Source organism: Heteronotia binoei, chromosome 21 (assembly GCF_032191835.1).
Source record: "Heteronotia binoei isolate CCM8104 ecotype False Entrance Well chromosome 21, APGP_CSIRO_Hbin_v1, whole genome shotgun sequence".
In the NCBI taxonomy this organism is placed as follows: Eukaryota; Metazoa; Chordata; class Lepidosauria; order Squamata; family Gekkonidae; genus Heteronotia; species Heteronotia binoei.
In genome coordinates this window covers 169,621,870-169,636,886 of record NC_083243.1, presented here as the reverse complement: position 1 = coordinate 169,636,886, position 15,017 = coordinate 169,621,870, and the positions used below count along the sequence as shown (strand labels likewise).

The window sequence follows — 15,017 nt, the reverse complement described above, 5'->3', positions numbered from 1 at the left end:
TGATAGGTGCATGGTTTACTGCTAACCCAGGTGGGTTTTCCTCTGCCCATACATCTGGAAATTGTTGAAACCAGACTTCTGACATGGCCATTACAGGAGCTGGTTGGTAAAGCTGCCACTTCATTTGGACGTTCATTTGGCTCTCTGACTCAAAAGTCAATCGGGCCCGCAACTTAGAAAGCAGATCTCTTCCCATCAGTGGCACCGGGCAGTCAGGTAAATGGACAAAATTGTGGTGGACTACATGGCCTCCTGTACAAGTTCGTTCAGCTAAAAGTGGTCTGGTCTGTCTAAGTCTTGTAGCTCCAATTATATTGATGCGTTGGCGGGTTGAAGGAGCAATTTTAACAGGCACTACAGATCGTGCAGCTCCAGTGTCAATGAGGAATGGAATCTCCCGACCCTCAACATCAACTGTGACCATAGGCTCCGCGGGATCAGGACTGTCGGTGCCCGGTCTGTCCTAAATTTCCCATCCATCCAGTCCAGCCAGACCATACACAGGCTCTTCTTTGTTCCTCCGATATCTGCCACCCTGGACTTGGCCTCTTCCTCTGCCCCTTCCTCTGGTCCCTCTGCTCCCATGGCCTCTAAACTCCAGTCCTGTCATCTGTTTAGGAGCGCTTTGGATTTCTTGTGGGTGAAGGGGGGATCGTTTAGGGCACAAATCTCTCCAGTGTCCAAATTCTTTACAGTACCCACACTGGTTTGGGTCTAAATTTGTCATTGCAGATCTTTGATTCCCTCTATTCATTCCTTGCCCCCGAGCAGCCTCTCTGCCTCTCATAGATGACTGCCCTGCCAGCATCGCTGCCAACAGATCAGTCTTCTTTTTCATTTTTCTTCCAGCCTCCCGTTTCTGGTCTACATCCCAATTGGCATAAACTTTCTGGGCAATCTCTAGCAATTGGGATAAATTCATGCCTGCAAAGCCGTCTTGCTTCTGGAGCTTCTTGCGAATGTCAGCGTAGGATTGGTTAATGAATGCTATATTCACTATGCGCAAGTTTTCTGTAGCCTCAGGATCGAATGGAGTATACATTCAAAATGCTTGCATCAGGTGCTCAGCAAAAGCTCCTGGGGTCTCATCTGCTTCACTGACTTTGGACATATTAATAGGCTTCTTGCCTGCCTATTTCATTGCTTATAAGATTGCCTGCCTGTATTCGGGTAGATGCTCTTTGGACTCCCGGCCATTGGGATCCCACTTTGGGTCTGTTGCAGGAAAACGGGCCTTTATCCACTTCTCTCTGTCTGCAGTTTCTGGGGGAACTTTTCCTTCTATATGCTTTTGGGCATGATGCAGAATGTGGCTTCTCTCCTCTGTTGTAAAGAGGGCCAGTAAAAGCTGTTGACAGTCTGCGTAAGTGGGCTGATGTGTGACAATAATACTGGTTAGCAGATTAGTCATTGAAGTAGGATTGTCAGAAAATGCTACAGTGCGAACCTTCCAATTTACTAGATCACTTGAAGTGAAAGACACGTACATATATTGGGTTTCAATGCCAGTGCCGGGCTGTAGTGGGACGTGAACTTCTCAGAGGGGAGCTAACAAAGAGCCCTCTGCGCTAGATATAAAGCCCGGAAAAGTTGAGGGGAGACAGTGGAGGGGCTGGAAGTTTGCTCAGTCCTGGGAGAGGGTTCAGTGCTGGAGGAAAGCTATAGGGGTGAACTGAAATGTGCAGCTAACCTCTGGCTCTTAGACACAGGCGTGGAGTATCGGGAAGCTGTTGCTTGGAACGATCGTTCAGAAAACAGCTGCTGGATTGGATTTAAAGATCGCACTTTCACAGCCCCGGGTCCCTTATTTGCCTCTACTTCCTGGTTCTCCTCATCAAAGGATTCTGGAGCGCTTTTAACTAGCTGCGCTTGGCTCCCACCTTCTGCCTCGCCTTCCGCTTCCCCGGCACCTCCTTCAGCTGGCGGCATCAGAAGAGGCGGATACACTGGAACATATCGCTGGGGACTGGCCAAGGGGTCTTCTGGTTTGACATCTAACACTGGGGGCTTTTCCTTCTTTGAAGGGATTGTTGTTTTTGTTAACACGTCCTGGCGCAAAGCCATAACTTGACTTGCAGCTTTTGCAACAGCCCTCTGAGCCCATTTCTTCTTCATCTTCTGCAACTTTTCTGGCCACCAGTAAAAGTTCTGTACTGCTGTTGCCCAGCTGTAAATGTAGGGAAACTGACTTGCGGAGTTCGGGGATTGTGCTATACTCTTATAAACATGATGAACCAAGCCTTGATCAAAGCTACCCTTGGGTGGCTATTCTATCCGTAAGGCCACCCAATCTTACTGATATAATGCTTTCAGAGTTCTGGGAGTCAATTTGACCCCATAATAATCACAGAAACGTTCCTTGAAGTTTTTACACATGTATTCTAGCGGGGGTTTTGACTGATTTCCACCCATGGCACCAGATGTTTAGACAAGACACTTCTAGGGAAAACACAAAACAGCAGCTGCCAGTATGGGGTCTGGCAGCCAGGGAGCCCTGAGGGTTTTCACTTCCTCTCTCTTGTGACCCAGTGAGGTCGCCCTACTGGGAACTGCACAATTTAGAGTCCGCTCTCACTTAGAGGCTATGCCTCCTCTCATTTACACATGCACACACACCACAGAAATTCTCCCAAATCCTAGCTTCTGTGCTTCAGCTCCAAAATAGAGCCTAATAGACAGAGCTTAAGGGGTGATCAGACCCTTCATCTTTCCTAAGGAGTGGTAATCAGAATTCCCAGACAGTTCATACTTACAATCCTGAAGCTCTTCCGATTCCCTGGACACGTCGGTTCAACCAGGTGTGGGATCTTGGTTGGCGGACCGGACACCTTCTCCCACCAGGGTGGAGAGAGCTGGACTCGATCAAAAATGTGACCGTGACGCCTACTTCGGTCTTCCCGCTATGTGGGTGGAAGGCGGATGGCTATGCAGCTACCCAAGGGGAAGGAAATATCCTACCCTGTTATTTTCCTGGACAGTGCACCAAAATGAAGCAGAGAAATAACAAGGTCCGCACAGACTTACTGGTATGAAGCGAGGTTTTTATTTTTTTATACCAAAAGGCAGATCCTATTTCAGGCAGAACATCTCCACAGAACTGAGATGCATTTCCCTGAGTACATACAGTTTTTCTAGCAAGCAAGAAAGTGAGTAGGCTGGCGTATCTGATTTCAAACAATCCTGCCTCACGGATCTCTCCCCAGTAACTTTCCACGACATCATTCCCTTATTTATCTCATTATAGCAAGTTGCCTCTAAGAGGCCGCTTCTCTTATCTCTCTTGCCAGCTTAGGCATACATCCACTTTACTGTGGCCAGTGTTTTAGCAGAATTTTACATCAGACAGTCTAGATTAGAGGCAACTCATGCTCTTATTCAATATAGCAATTATTACTGTTATTATTATTGGGGGTATTAATTATTCAGGGGCTGCCCCTTCACCGCAGGGGTCAGAGGTCATTCAGTGGATTTCTGAATTGGTTGGTTGTTGTAGATTTTCCAGGTTGTGTGGCTGTGGTCTTGGCATTGTGAGACCTGAGATTTTGCCAGCAACTGTGACTTGCGTCTTCAGAGATGTAACCTAGAAAACACCTGCAAGGATGCCAATCTCAGTTGCTGGCGAAACCTCAAGTCCCACAATGGCCACACAGCCCAGAAAATCTACAACAACCAAAGGACTCTGGCCGTGAAAGCCTTCGACAACATATTAATTTCTGAATCTTTTCAGAACTTTTATGCAGACATGTATCATACTATATTCACTGCCCTGGTATAGACCTTGCATACATTCCAGTATGAACACAGAGCTCCAGTGGAAGCAGTCTTCATCATTCACTTGAATTTAAAATGGCACTTTGTACATCTACATTTTGTGTGTATATGTGAATCTGGACCTATCCCCTTTACTGAAACTGTTTTGGAAGCCTTTTAGCCAGGAGAACTCCAGAAACCTTTTTTGAAATTCTATGCTAGTAAAGAATCATTATATAATAACTCATAGGTTTGTTTGTTACAGCTTTACTCTTGCTAGTCAATGGATAGTAATAAAGCTAGAAAATTAATGTGTTTACCTTCAAAGGACACTTTGGCTGCAGCCCTGACCGATTTCACACTCACTCTATGCCGCTCTGACATTCCTCTTTTCAGTGCAGTGCCCTTCCGATTTCCCACTATCTGCCCCGGGGCTTCAGTTTGCGTTGCCGTTTTTGCGAGACAAAGAGAAACCACTAAAAACCAGTTTCTCTTTGCATGCAAAAACGGCGATGCAAGCTGAAGCCCCGGGGCAGATAGTGGGAAATGGGAAGGACGCCGCGCTGAAAGAGGAATGTCAGCGGTGTAGGGTGAGTGCGAAATCGGTCTTTCATGGAAGTTAATCCCATTGAATAGCAGTGCTTCTTATAATTGCTTCCTTTGACATTTTTTTTTTCATTTGCTATTAAATGCAATACTTTTTTTTAACAACCAAGGAAAATAAATGCCCAAATATTTTAATTTTAGCCCAGGAACACTATCTTCTTCACAGTGAGCATTTTGTTTTTATTAACTGCAGTTTAATGTAGAGTCTGTACACTTGCCAAATTAGTATTTTCAGCAGTGATTTTGTTCCAATAACACCTTGATTTTCGCAGTTCGTCCTTCTGGACAGGCTATTGGTAGAAGCAGGTTGTAACAGTGTATGTATCAGGATTTACTTAGTGCCTGTTTTGGAACTAGTTTTTCTAGGGAAATTGCCAACTTTCCATTCATTAACTTGCACAAAGTAAAAAAAAAATCAGTAAATAATCCTTCTCTGTTTTTAGTACTTTTTTTTTTTAAAGGAAATCCCTGATCAAAATATTTATTTCCATAGAACTGAATATATAGAGATAACTGTCTTAACTGTAAGTCTCAGGATTGATATTACAGTTTGTATTCTTCATATCATTCCAGTTCTGGTTCTGTAGGGTTAATTACCATGCTGTTCAGTCTTCTGTATCCTCAATACATGATTGACTCTTCATTGAGGTGAAGTGAAATGCTGGTCTTAGGTGGTGAATTTTGTGGGGTGGTAGACCGTGTTGCTACACTCAGCAAGCTCCAGTAGGTTTATGCAGTCTTCCACATGGCATTTACAAATGCCTGAAAAACAAGGAGAAAAGAAACATTATCTCCTTCAGCTCCTGAATGAGATGGTGAGAGATAGTGGTGGTCTGGCCAGAGACAATAGCACCCTTGTTGATTTGCCCCCGTCAACATGCACGGCAGTCATTAGTTACCATGTAGCAAGATTTCCAGAAATTAGATGTACAAAGTGCCTAGTTCAGCATTTTAGCCACATTATATTTAAGTTTTCCATCTCACAGTCCTGGAAGAAATCATTGTGTTTCCCATATGAATGTCTTTCATTCTGTAGAACCATAGGTTCACATTTTAAGGATAAGTATATATGATTCAATTTGTAGAAACATGGGAAGGGATATTCAAGTATTTCCTATATGAACCAGTCAATTACTGGTGAAGTTTTTCTGTCTGTTGTCTTGTTTCCTGTTGATGCTGACTGCAGGCTGAGGGCTCTCCAGCAAAGTGCTTTCTGTGTATAGACCCTCCTTTTTCTTCTATTCCATCTGCTTGCCTTGCCTTTGTGCAAGGGTCTTATAGCCTTTGCAAGGGTCTTACAGCCTTTGAAAACCACTAAACTGAGGCAAAAGGAGCGTTGTTGTAACAAAGGAAAGAGATGCGGTTATTGCTTTTGATGGATGGCTAGAGTGATCTCCATGGTTCAGTACACCCAAGCCTTTTCTATGATGTTTTTAGGACTGAAACCTAGTTCAGTTGCAAGTAGCCTCTGAAATAATTGTAGTACCTTCATTATGCTTTTACTCTTAACAATTCCATGAGACCCTCTGATGATAACATGGTGGATGTTGTGAATGACGCCCTGTCTACTCAGAGTGATGCGGTAGAATCCTGAGGTGGAATGGGTTGTTCAGCTTTGTAATATCAATGGGTTGTGCTGCCCATCTCCCTGCCCTGTGAAAACTCCCTGTAAATTAACAACTAGCACATTAGGGAGAAAGGTTCTAGCATAGCTTTTTGCGTGCTGTGCTTGTTTTCCGCTTCCAAGTATTCATTAATATAAGAGAACTTCCATTGCCTGCTCTCTGAGGTAGTTCTTGTGGGTTAGTGTAAAACTATGCTGGACGGAGAGATTAAAAGCCTACAACATAGGAGGCTGTCCCATTGGTCGTCTGTAAGATTATTATCACAAGTGGATGGGAACACAGCCTGTTCAGCTTCTACTTCCTGGCCTACTTGACAAAAGCGCATGTGACCTTGGCAAACATCAGGCTGCATTTGCTGAAGTAATACAGGGGCAAGGATATTCTTAGGGGAAGAATGCAACGAAGAGAAAGAAATGCTTAACTCTTTCTACTGTTTTCCACTTTCTCCACCCAGTGTGTGTGTGTGTGTGTGTGTGTGTGTGTGTGTGCGTAGCTGCAGGAGACAGCTGATAGAGTACTCCTTGCCCCTCTTGCTCATTCTCTCCCACAAATACTCCTAGCTACAAGGGAAACATGATTTTGGGAACTCTGTGTGTTTTCCTTGTTCCATTCAAATTCTGCCCTTACACGTATAGGAAAAACTAGGTTGTGGGAAAGGAGAGAAGTTTGCACTTCCCTTAACTGCTCTCACCTCCTGAGGGAACCCACTCCTCAGACATGAGAACTGTGGATTTAGTGCTTCAGAATGTAACTAATCAGATTATATTTAAGCCTATTAACTTGACTGGCATAGATTTTAAAAAAGTTCCAAGATCTCATTAGTAATTTCTGTGGATAAAATGAGGGTACTGTGTCAAGAAACCCAAGCCATCTTCTCCATGTGGCGGAATGGTTGCTGAAATATCCCCATTCAGCTGTAGCCTCCTGAAAGGATGTCTGTATTGCCTTCTATGGTAACCTATGATTTCATTGCTGATTTTAAAGGTTATTTATTTTATTTTAAAATTTCTGCCTCCACAGATAATAACCCATGGATGTCCATGTGTGGTTATTAACCCTGTGTAAATATTTGTCACTGAGTGTGATTCCCTTATCACCTGTGGTATGGCAGTTAATTTTTTTTTGTGGTCTGTGAATAGTTGGCAAGGTTCTTGGCCATGCAAACACATTGGCAGGAGGAAGTAAATAAAGGAAGAAATAGGGTATAGTCCACAATAACTTATGCTGCAATAAATGTTGTTAGTCTTTAAAGTATCTGAACACCTGAGTATTTTTGTTGGTGTTATAATTGTAATATGATAATGGTTGTGTGCTTAAGGTAACTTTAGCCAGGAGGGGTAAGGTATATTTAGTAGGAGGGTTGTTTTCAGAACCACAGATAATAATTACTTTGTTTACTATCAGCATTTTTTTTTTTGCTTTTTCAGCACTAATTTCAGTAGCTCCTACAATCCTGAATCAAGACTGGAGACTGAAGAGAGTGAAATACGAAAGTAGGGGTTGGATCCAGTCAGCTTTTTTAGTCAGTCTCATCTAATTCTCCTTCTTCCTTTAGCTCTTGTCCCACATATCCTTTATCCATGCAGCATCCATGATCCCCAACATAACCTTTTTGATAGTAAAAAGGAATCCCTTCCTCACTTTTTCAGCAGTAGAAAGGATGGAGTCAGAGTAGAGTTATGCAGAAAAGGTATTTATTTCCTTATTTTCCATAGTTGGTTTTTAAATAGGGTTTAGATATTCATAGAATTTGGCAGGTATATGATTATTAAGACAGGACAGAAAAGGCAGATGCATTGGGGGAAGGGGATGAAATAGCAATCATAAAAGAGGAATGCAGAATTGCCCATAGGTTTATTTCACTCAAAAACATGTGGGCAGCTGGGGTCAGCTGCAATATTCAGCAGCACCCTTTTGCAGTGGGCATATGTTGAAATAAATGCATGTAGGCCCCTTTCATGTAAAGAGTTTTGCCCCCAAACACAAAGTGAACATATGCTGTGTTCACTGATCAGCAACATACGAAACAGCCCTCAGATCACTGGAAATCCTTTCTACCCCCTTGCACCAGGCATAGTTCATAGTTAAGACACTTGCATTAAGAACATAAGAGCAGCTATGTTGTATCAGGTCAATGGCCCATCCAGTCCAACACTCTGTGTCACATAGTGGCCAGTATACACACACACACACACACACACACACACACACATTGTGGCTAATAGCCACTGATGGACCTCTGCTCCATATTTTTATCTAACCCCCTCTTGAAGCTGGCTATGCTTGTAGCCGCTACCACCTCCTGTGGCAGTGAATTCCACATGTTAATCACCCTTTGGGTGAAGAAGTACTTCCTTCTATCCATTTTAACCTGACTGCTCAGCAATTTCATTGAATGCCCATGAGTTCTTGTATTGTGAGAAAAGGAGAAAGTACTTCTTTCTCTACTTTCTCCATCCCATGCATTATCTTGTAAACCTCTCTCAAGTCACCCCGCAGTCGATGTTTCTCCAAGCTAAAGAGCCCCAAGCGTTTTAACCCTTCTTCATAGGGAAAGTGTTCCAAACCTTTAATCATTCTAGTTGCCCTTTTCTGCGCTTTTTCCAATGCTATAATATCTTTTTTGAGGTGCAGTGACCAGAATTGTACACAGTATTCCAAATGAGACCGCACCATCGATTTATACAGGGGCATTATGATACCGGCTGATTTGTTTTCAATTCCCTTCCTAATAATTCCCAGCATGGCGTTGGCCTTTTTTATTGCAATCACACACTGTCTTGACATTTTCAGTGAGTTATCTACCACAACCCCAAGATCTCTCTCTTGGTCAGTCTCAGCCAGTTCACACTCCATCAACTTGTATTTGTAGCTGGGATTCTTGGTCCCAATGTGCATAACTTTGCACTTGGCCACATTGAACCTCATCCGCCATGTTGACGCCCACTCACCCAGCCTCAACAGATCCCTTTGGAGTGCCTCACAATCCTCTCTGGTTCTCACCACCCTGAACAATTTAGTGTCATCTGCAAACTTGGCCACTTCACTGCTTATTCCCAACTCCAAATCATTTATGAACAAGTTAAAGAGCATGGGACCCAGTACTGAGCCCTGCGGCACCCCATTGCTTACCGTCCTCCACTGCAAAGACTGCCCATTTATACTTACTCTCTGCTTCCTATTAATTAGCCAGTTTTTGATCCACAAGAGAACCTGTCCTTTTACTCCATGACTCCATAAATGAGATGCTGACATTTGTAACATAAAAATGCAAAAGAGGGGGAGGTATAGTGAATTTTAAAGCTGCTAATCTTTAATAAATAAAAGGCCTACCGTGGTAGCAAATCTAAGGATTTACAGCAGGGAGTGACTAGTTCAACAGCAGCAGATAGACTGACACAATATAAGTGTATCAAGACCCCTTTCCACCTGCAAATACTCTTCACTCTTTCTATTAAAATTGGGCTACAGTAGGTTCATAGTATAGAATGGTACTCTATTCTGTCTTATGGGCCATTGGACAGATTTTTGTCCATTCTATACTAAGGGGCCCATTGGACAAATGGACTCCATTGTATCATATGGGCCCATAGGATGGAATGGATTCCATTCTGTCCTATGGGCTCATAGGATACAATGCAGTCCATTCTGCCTTGTGAAAATGCCATAGAATGGAGTGCGTTGTGTCCTATGGGCCCATAAGATAGAGTGGAATCCACTCTGTCCTATGGACCCATGAGATGGAATGGACTCCCTTTTGCTTTCCCACCACCTGCAAGCGGGAGGGAAAGGGAGGCTTGCAATGGCTCCTTGCCTCTTACATCCACCCACAGAGCGGGTCAACCTGTCAGCTGCTTGCTTTAAGAGGTGGGGAGCCATTGGAAGGCTCTTCACTCTCCCCCTTCCTGCAAGTGGGAGGGGTGAAAGAAAGGCTTCTAATGGCTGCCTAGTAGCCTGCCTGCCTGTCTTCCTGTCATTTTCTGTCTCGCTGTCTTCCTTCCTTCCACTCCTTTCTCCCCAACTTTTCCATAACCACCCTTCCTTCCTTCCCTGTCTTTTTCTTTCATTCTATCTTCTCATTTTTGTTTTTCTCACTCCTTTCTCCCCCTCTTTTCACCTCTCCCTTTTGTTCTTTCATTCTTTTTCTGTATCTCGCGTCTGTCTTATTTCATTCTGTCTACCTTCCTCCCATTCATTTTTCTTTCTCGCACTCCTTTCTCCCCATCTTTTTCTGACCATTATTTTTCTCATTCTTTCTCTGACTCTCTCTTTCTTTTTCTTTCATTCTGTTTGTCCAGCTTCCTTCCTGCCACCTATACATTCATCATCCTCCCCCCAATATTTTTCTAGGTCCCGTATTTCTTCCTACAATGGGCTTCACTGCTAGTACATACATAAAGTGTCACCAGAGTCTGTACTAAAGCATTCAATGAGTTGTCAGAATATATAGAAATGAATACCTTCAATTTCCTGTTACGTAGTAATGTAGAGCTGACAATAAATAATAAAGTGGTCCATATATCATGGAGAGAGTCTCAGGATCACATGACTGTCAAACTTTGATGGCATTCTAATAACCATAGTACAACTACAATGACTATTTCTGCTGCATGACAGAGGCTGAGTGAAAGATCCAAAGAGAGGATCTGTTTGTTTGTTTTTTTTACTTTTCGGCTCTGAAAAGAGTCTTTGCGTTTTTGTTTTTGCTTTTTTTCTCCACCTCCTCGCGAAGCGACAGTCCGCTTACTTGGAGCTGGTGTACTTGGTGACGGCCTTGGTGCCCTTGGAGACGGCGTGCTTGGCTAGCTCCCCGGGGAGCAGGAGCGCACAGCCATCTGGATCTCGCGGGAGGTGATGGTGGAGTGCTTGTTGTAATGCGCCAGGCGGGAAGCCTCGCCGGTGATGCGCTCGAAGATGTCGTTGACAAAGGAGTTCATGATACCCATGGCCTTGGAGGAGATGCCGGTGTCCAGGTGGACCTGCTTGAGGACCTTGTAGACATAGATGGAGTAGCTCTCCTTCCTGCTCTTGCGGCGCTTCTTGTCGCCCTTCTTCTGGGTCTTAGTCATGGCTTTCTTGGAGCCTTTCTTGGCGGCAGGCGCAGACTTAGCCGGTTCAGGCATCCTGCAGGAAACGCTTCAAATCACAAAGACAAACAAAGCTTCCAAACCACAGCAGCTTCCAAACCACTCCCAACCTCAGCGCGACTGAGAGGAGGTAGATCTGTGATCCATTTGGATTTTTAAATTTCCCGAGCACAAAGTATATTGAAATGAAACTAATCCTGTTGCTGTATTTGGACATTATGACAACTAAGGTTTATACACTGGGGGATGATTAAACCCCTGTTAGTTGGAATGTATGAATGGTTGTTGGATTTTTTTTTTAACATTCCCAAACTGTTCCCCCTCAGGGTACTTGGTGATATATCAGCGTAGGCCTGGTAAGTGTGGGGAGATGATGTTGTTGTAATCAATTGGAATTCTGTGTCCTTAGCTCAGTGCTCTATCCAGTACTCCTCTGGTATTGAGAATGTGTACTTAGTGTTGGGACTGTGTGACAGGACTGGATTCTCTTGGTGTATTGCCCACCTCGCTGCCCAGCTGTGTCCCTGCCTGAGTTGACAAAGGTGGAGGTGGTGTTGAGGACTCCTAGGCTGGTTGTTTTTGGGTACTTCAGCATTCATGCCAACGCTACCTTTTGGGAGCAGCTGAAGATCTTTCTGTCTGTCTGTCTATCATCTGTCTATTTATCATCTATGCTCTATCTAATTTATATCCCACCCTCCACTGACAGGCTCAGGGCGGCTAACAAGAATTTAAAAACTAGCAAACATATCATATTAAAAATAAAATATATAATAAAACATTTCCATACATAGTAAAAGTCTAAGATGGCAAGTTTCTGATTTTCATTATATTATATATTTGATGGTCTCTTTGCAAATGATGTACCTGTCTCAGGTAATAACAGACCCCACACATTATGCAGATCACACACTTGTATTGGTGTCCTGCTCTGGGCAGGAAGAAGGTGATCTGAAGGGGACAGATCACTGCTTGCTGGGATTTAGACTTACTGGGATACCAAGACTGTGGAAGGGTGGGGGATCAATTAAGATGATAGATGGATATAACTGGTTTTCAGGGAGATTTTCCTGCTGATATGGTTAGTATTCCTTGGTTGCCCTGTGGAATGGGGAAATTAGCCAGGCAATTGACATGATTGTTCCTAGACGCCCTCTCTTAGGTCTGAGAATCTGGGCAGCCTCTTGGTTTACCAAGGGGTTGTGGATGATCAAAAGACAAGGGAGAGAAGACTCAGTATGACTCCAACAAGACACAGGTTAGAGCCCATTTTAAAGTCTACTCGGTAGTGGTAATGGCAGTGAAGAAACAGTATTTCTCTTCCTCCGTTGCATCCACACAGTATAGGGCTGCATAATCCTTCTGGGTGGCCAGAGGCCCATTGGGTTCCAGCCTACAGGGGTAGGTGGACTGCTGTGTAGCCACTGCAGTCATTTTACTAAGCACTTTGTGGATAAAGTCTCTCACATACTTTCTGACTTGGACTCTACATGGATGTTCTCTGGCTGCTGATTTATCTAGTTCCAGCTTGCAAAGTCTGAGGAAGTAGAGGAGATTCTTTAAGACCTACTCCCACTTTGTATGACCTTTGCCTCTCCTGGCCAACTGTATCCAGGAGACAGTAGATGCTTTCCTGAGAAAATAAGTGATTGTTCCTGCCTTGAAGCAGGTACTGGTGCCTGCACTCCTAAATAAAATGTTCTTATCCCCAGGAGAGTTGAATAACTACTGCCCAGTGTGAAATGTACCATTGTTGAGCAAGGTGACAAAATGAGTGTTGGCTAGGAACAGGCTTCCTTGGGAGGTGGTGGTCTCTCCTTCTTTAGAGGTTTTTAAACAGTGGCTAGATGGCCATCTGACAGCAATGATGATTCTCTGAATTAGGCAGATCATGAGAAGGAGTGTGGGAAGGGCTGTATCAGTGCTTAGGTCTCATGGTCCTTTCTTACATGTCCAACAAAATGCTGGTTGCCACTTCGGAATCCAGCAGCAGTTTTTCTCCAGACCAGTTTGGCCAGGGATCCTGGAGGGTTTTTTTTTTTGCCAACTTCTGGGGATGGATACTCTTGCTGATGTGTGGAAGAAGGTATTTGTGAATTTCCTGCATTGAGCAGGGGGTTGGACCCTTCCAACTCTATGATTCTGGGATTCCTGAATGAAGTAGATCAGGGATCGCCAACGGTAGCTCTCCAGATGTTTTTTGCCTACAGCTCCCATCAGCCCCAGCCAGCATGGCCAATGACAGGGGCTGATGGGAGTTGAAGGCAAAAAACATTGGAGAGCTACCGCTGGCCACCCCTGAAGTAGATTATTTGCATCCATTCTAATTTTTCTTCAGACCAGGTGTTGAGACTGAAACAGGCTTGGTTGCCCTGACAGATGACCTATGTGAACATGTGAACATATGAAGCTGCCTTATACTGAATCAGAACCTCGGTCCATCAAAGTCAGTATTGTCTACTCAGACTGGCAGCGGCTCTCCAGGGTCTCAGCTGAGGTTTTCTACGCCTATTGTCCTGGACCCTTAGTTGGAGATGCCAGGGATTGAACCTGGGACCTTCTGCTTACCAAGCAGATGCTCTGCCACTGAACCACCCTGTGAGAGATGCAAAGGGAGAGTGTGGTCCTGTTAATTCTCCTGGACCTCTCAGTAGCTTTTGATATCATTGGTCATGGTATCCTTTTGGGCTGCCCTTTGAGGTTGGGACTGGCACTGTTCTGTTTCTCTGGAGATCCAACAACAGTGCATAGGGTTGAGGCCTTCCCTTCATGTCACCTCCTAGTACTGGTATTCAGAAGTTGACTGTCTGTGAACATAGAGGTTCCCTTTAGTCACCATGGCTAGTAGCCGCTGCTAAACCTATCCTCCATGAATCTGTCTAATTCCCCTTTAGAGCCATTTATGCTTATAGCCATCATTAAAATCTTCTGGCAGCAAATACCACATTTTAATCACTTGTTATATAAGGTATTTCCTTTTGTCCATTCTGAATTTACTGCCCTTCAGAGTCATAGATGTCCTCAAGATCTAATATTTTGAGAGAGGGAGGGAAAGTTTTCTTTGTCAGATCTTTCTGTCTCATGTTTTAATTTTGTTAGTATTTGCCACCTTGAGTGGAAAGGTTGTGTAGAAATGTTTTAAATAAAAATAATAAATAAATAACTGAGGGTTGTTTGTTACCCAGACTTGGGATTTCAGGCTCACCAACTACAGTTCGTTGCCTCTTGCAGCTCCTTGATCACAGACTTACTTCAGGCTACAGAGTTTGCGCCTGTAGATTTGAACCTGGGATGTCCTGGTTTTAATATCAGGCCTCTTTATTAGTTAGGTCAGAGGTGTCAAATGTGCGGCCTGTGGGGTGTATCTAGATTCTGCAGGGCTGGTATCTGGCCCAGGAGCAACTAACCATCTTCTGCGTCCTCCTGGTGGCTGCTGCTGCTGCTGTGTGGAAAAGTGTCTCTGAGGGGGAAGGAAAAAGAGTGCACATGCACCAGAGAAAAGCTTCCCCCGCTCTCTTCTTGCTACCTCCACTGGGGCTGCTGCTTTGCTAAGCCTGTCTTCCCTCGTTAGGGGAGGAAGCACAGGGGAAGGAAAAAGAGAGTGCCCATCCATGCACCAGAGAAAAGCTCCCCTGGCTCTGTTCTTGCTTCCTGTACTGGGGCTGCTCCTACATTGCCAAACCTGTCTTCCCTTGTTTGGAGAGGGAGAGAAGAAAGTGGAAGGAAATACACAAGAAAAGGGAGTCCTATGGCACTTTCAAGACCAGCAAAGTTTTAGTCAAGGGATAAACTTCCCTGTGCATGCACACTTCAGGGAGGGGGAGATTCTTCTGACAAGCTCTGTGTCATTAGCCCTGACAAGGAGGAGCTGGAAGGGTTAACAGACCTGGAAGAGTTGCCAGCCAGTTCCTCAGCTGAACAAACAGCAGCTGGCCCATCAATCACTCTC

At 44.3% G+C, this 15,017-nt stretch overlaps 1 protein-coding gene and 1 pseudogene across 1 annotated transcript in view; one reads left to right on the top strand and one right to left on the bottom strand.

Moving 5' to 3' along the window:
- Nucleotides 1–15,017, top strand: part of DTX4 (deltex E3 ubiquitin ligase 4) — a 57,434-nt gene that overhangs the window by 19,493 nt on the left and 22,924 nt on the right.
- On the bottom strand, nt 10,708–11,104 carry LOC132589237 (histone H2B 5-like; annotated as a pseudogene).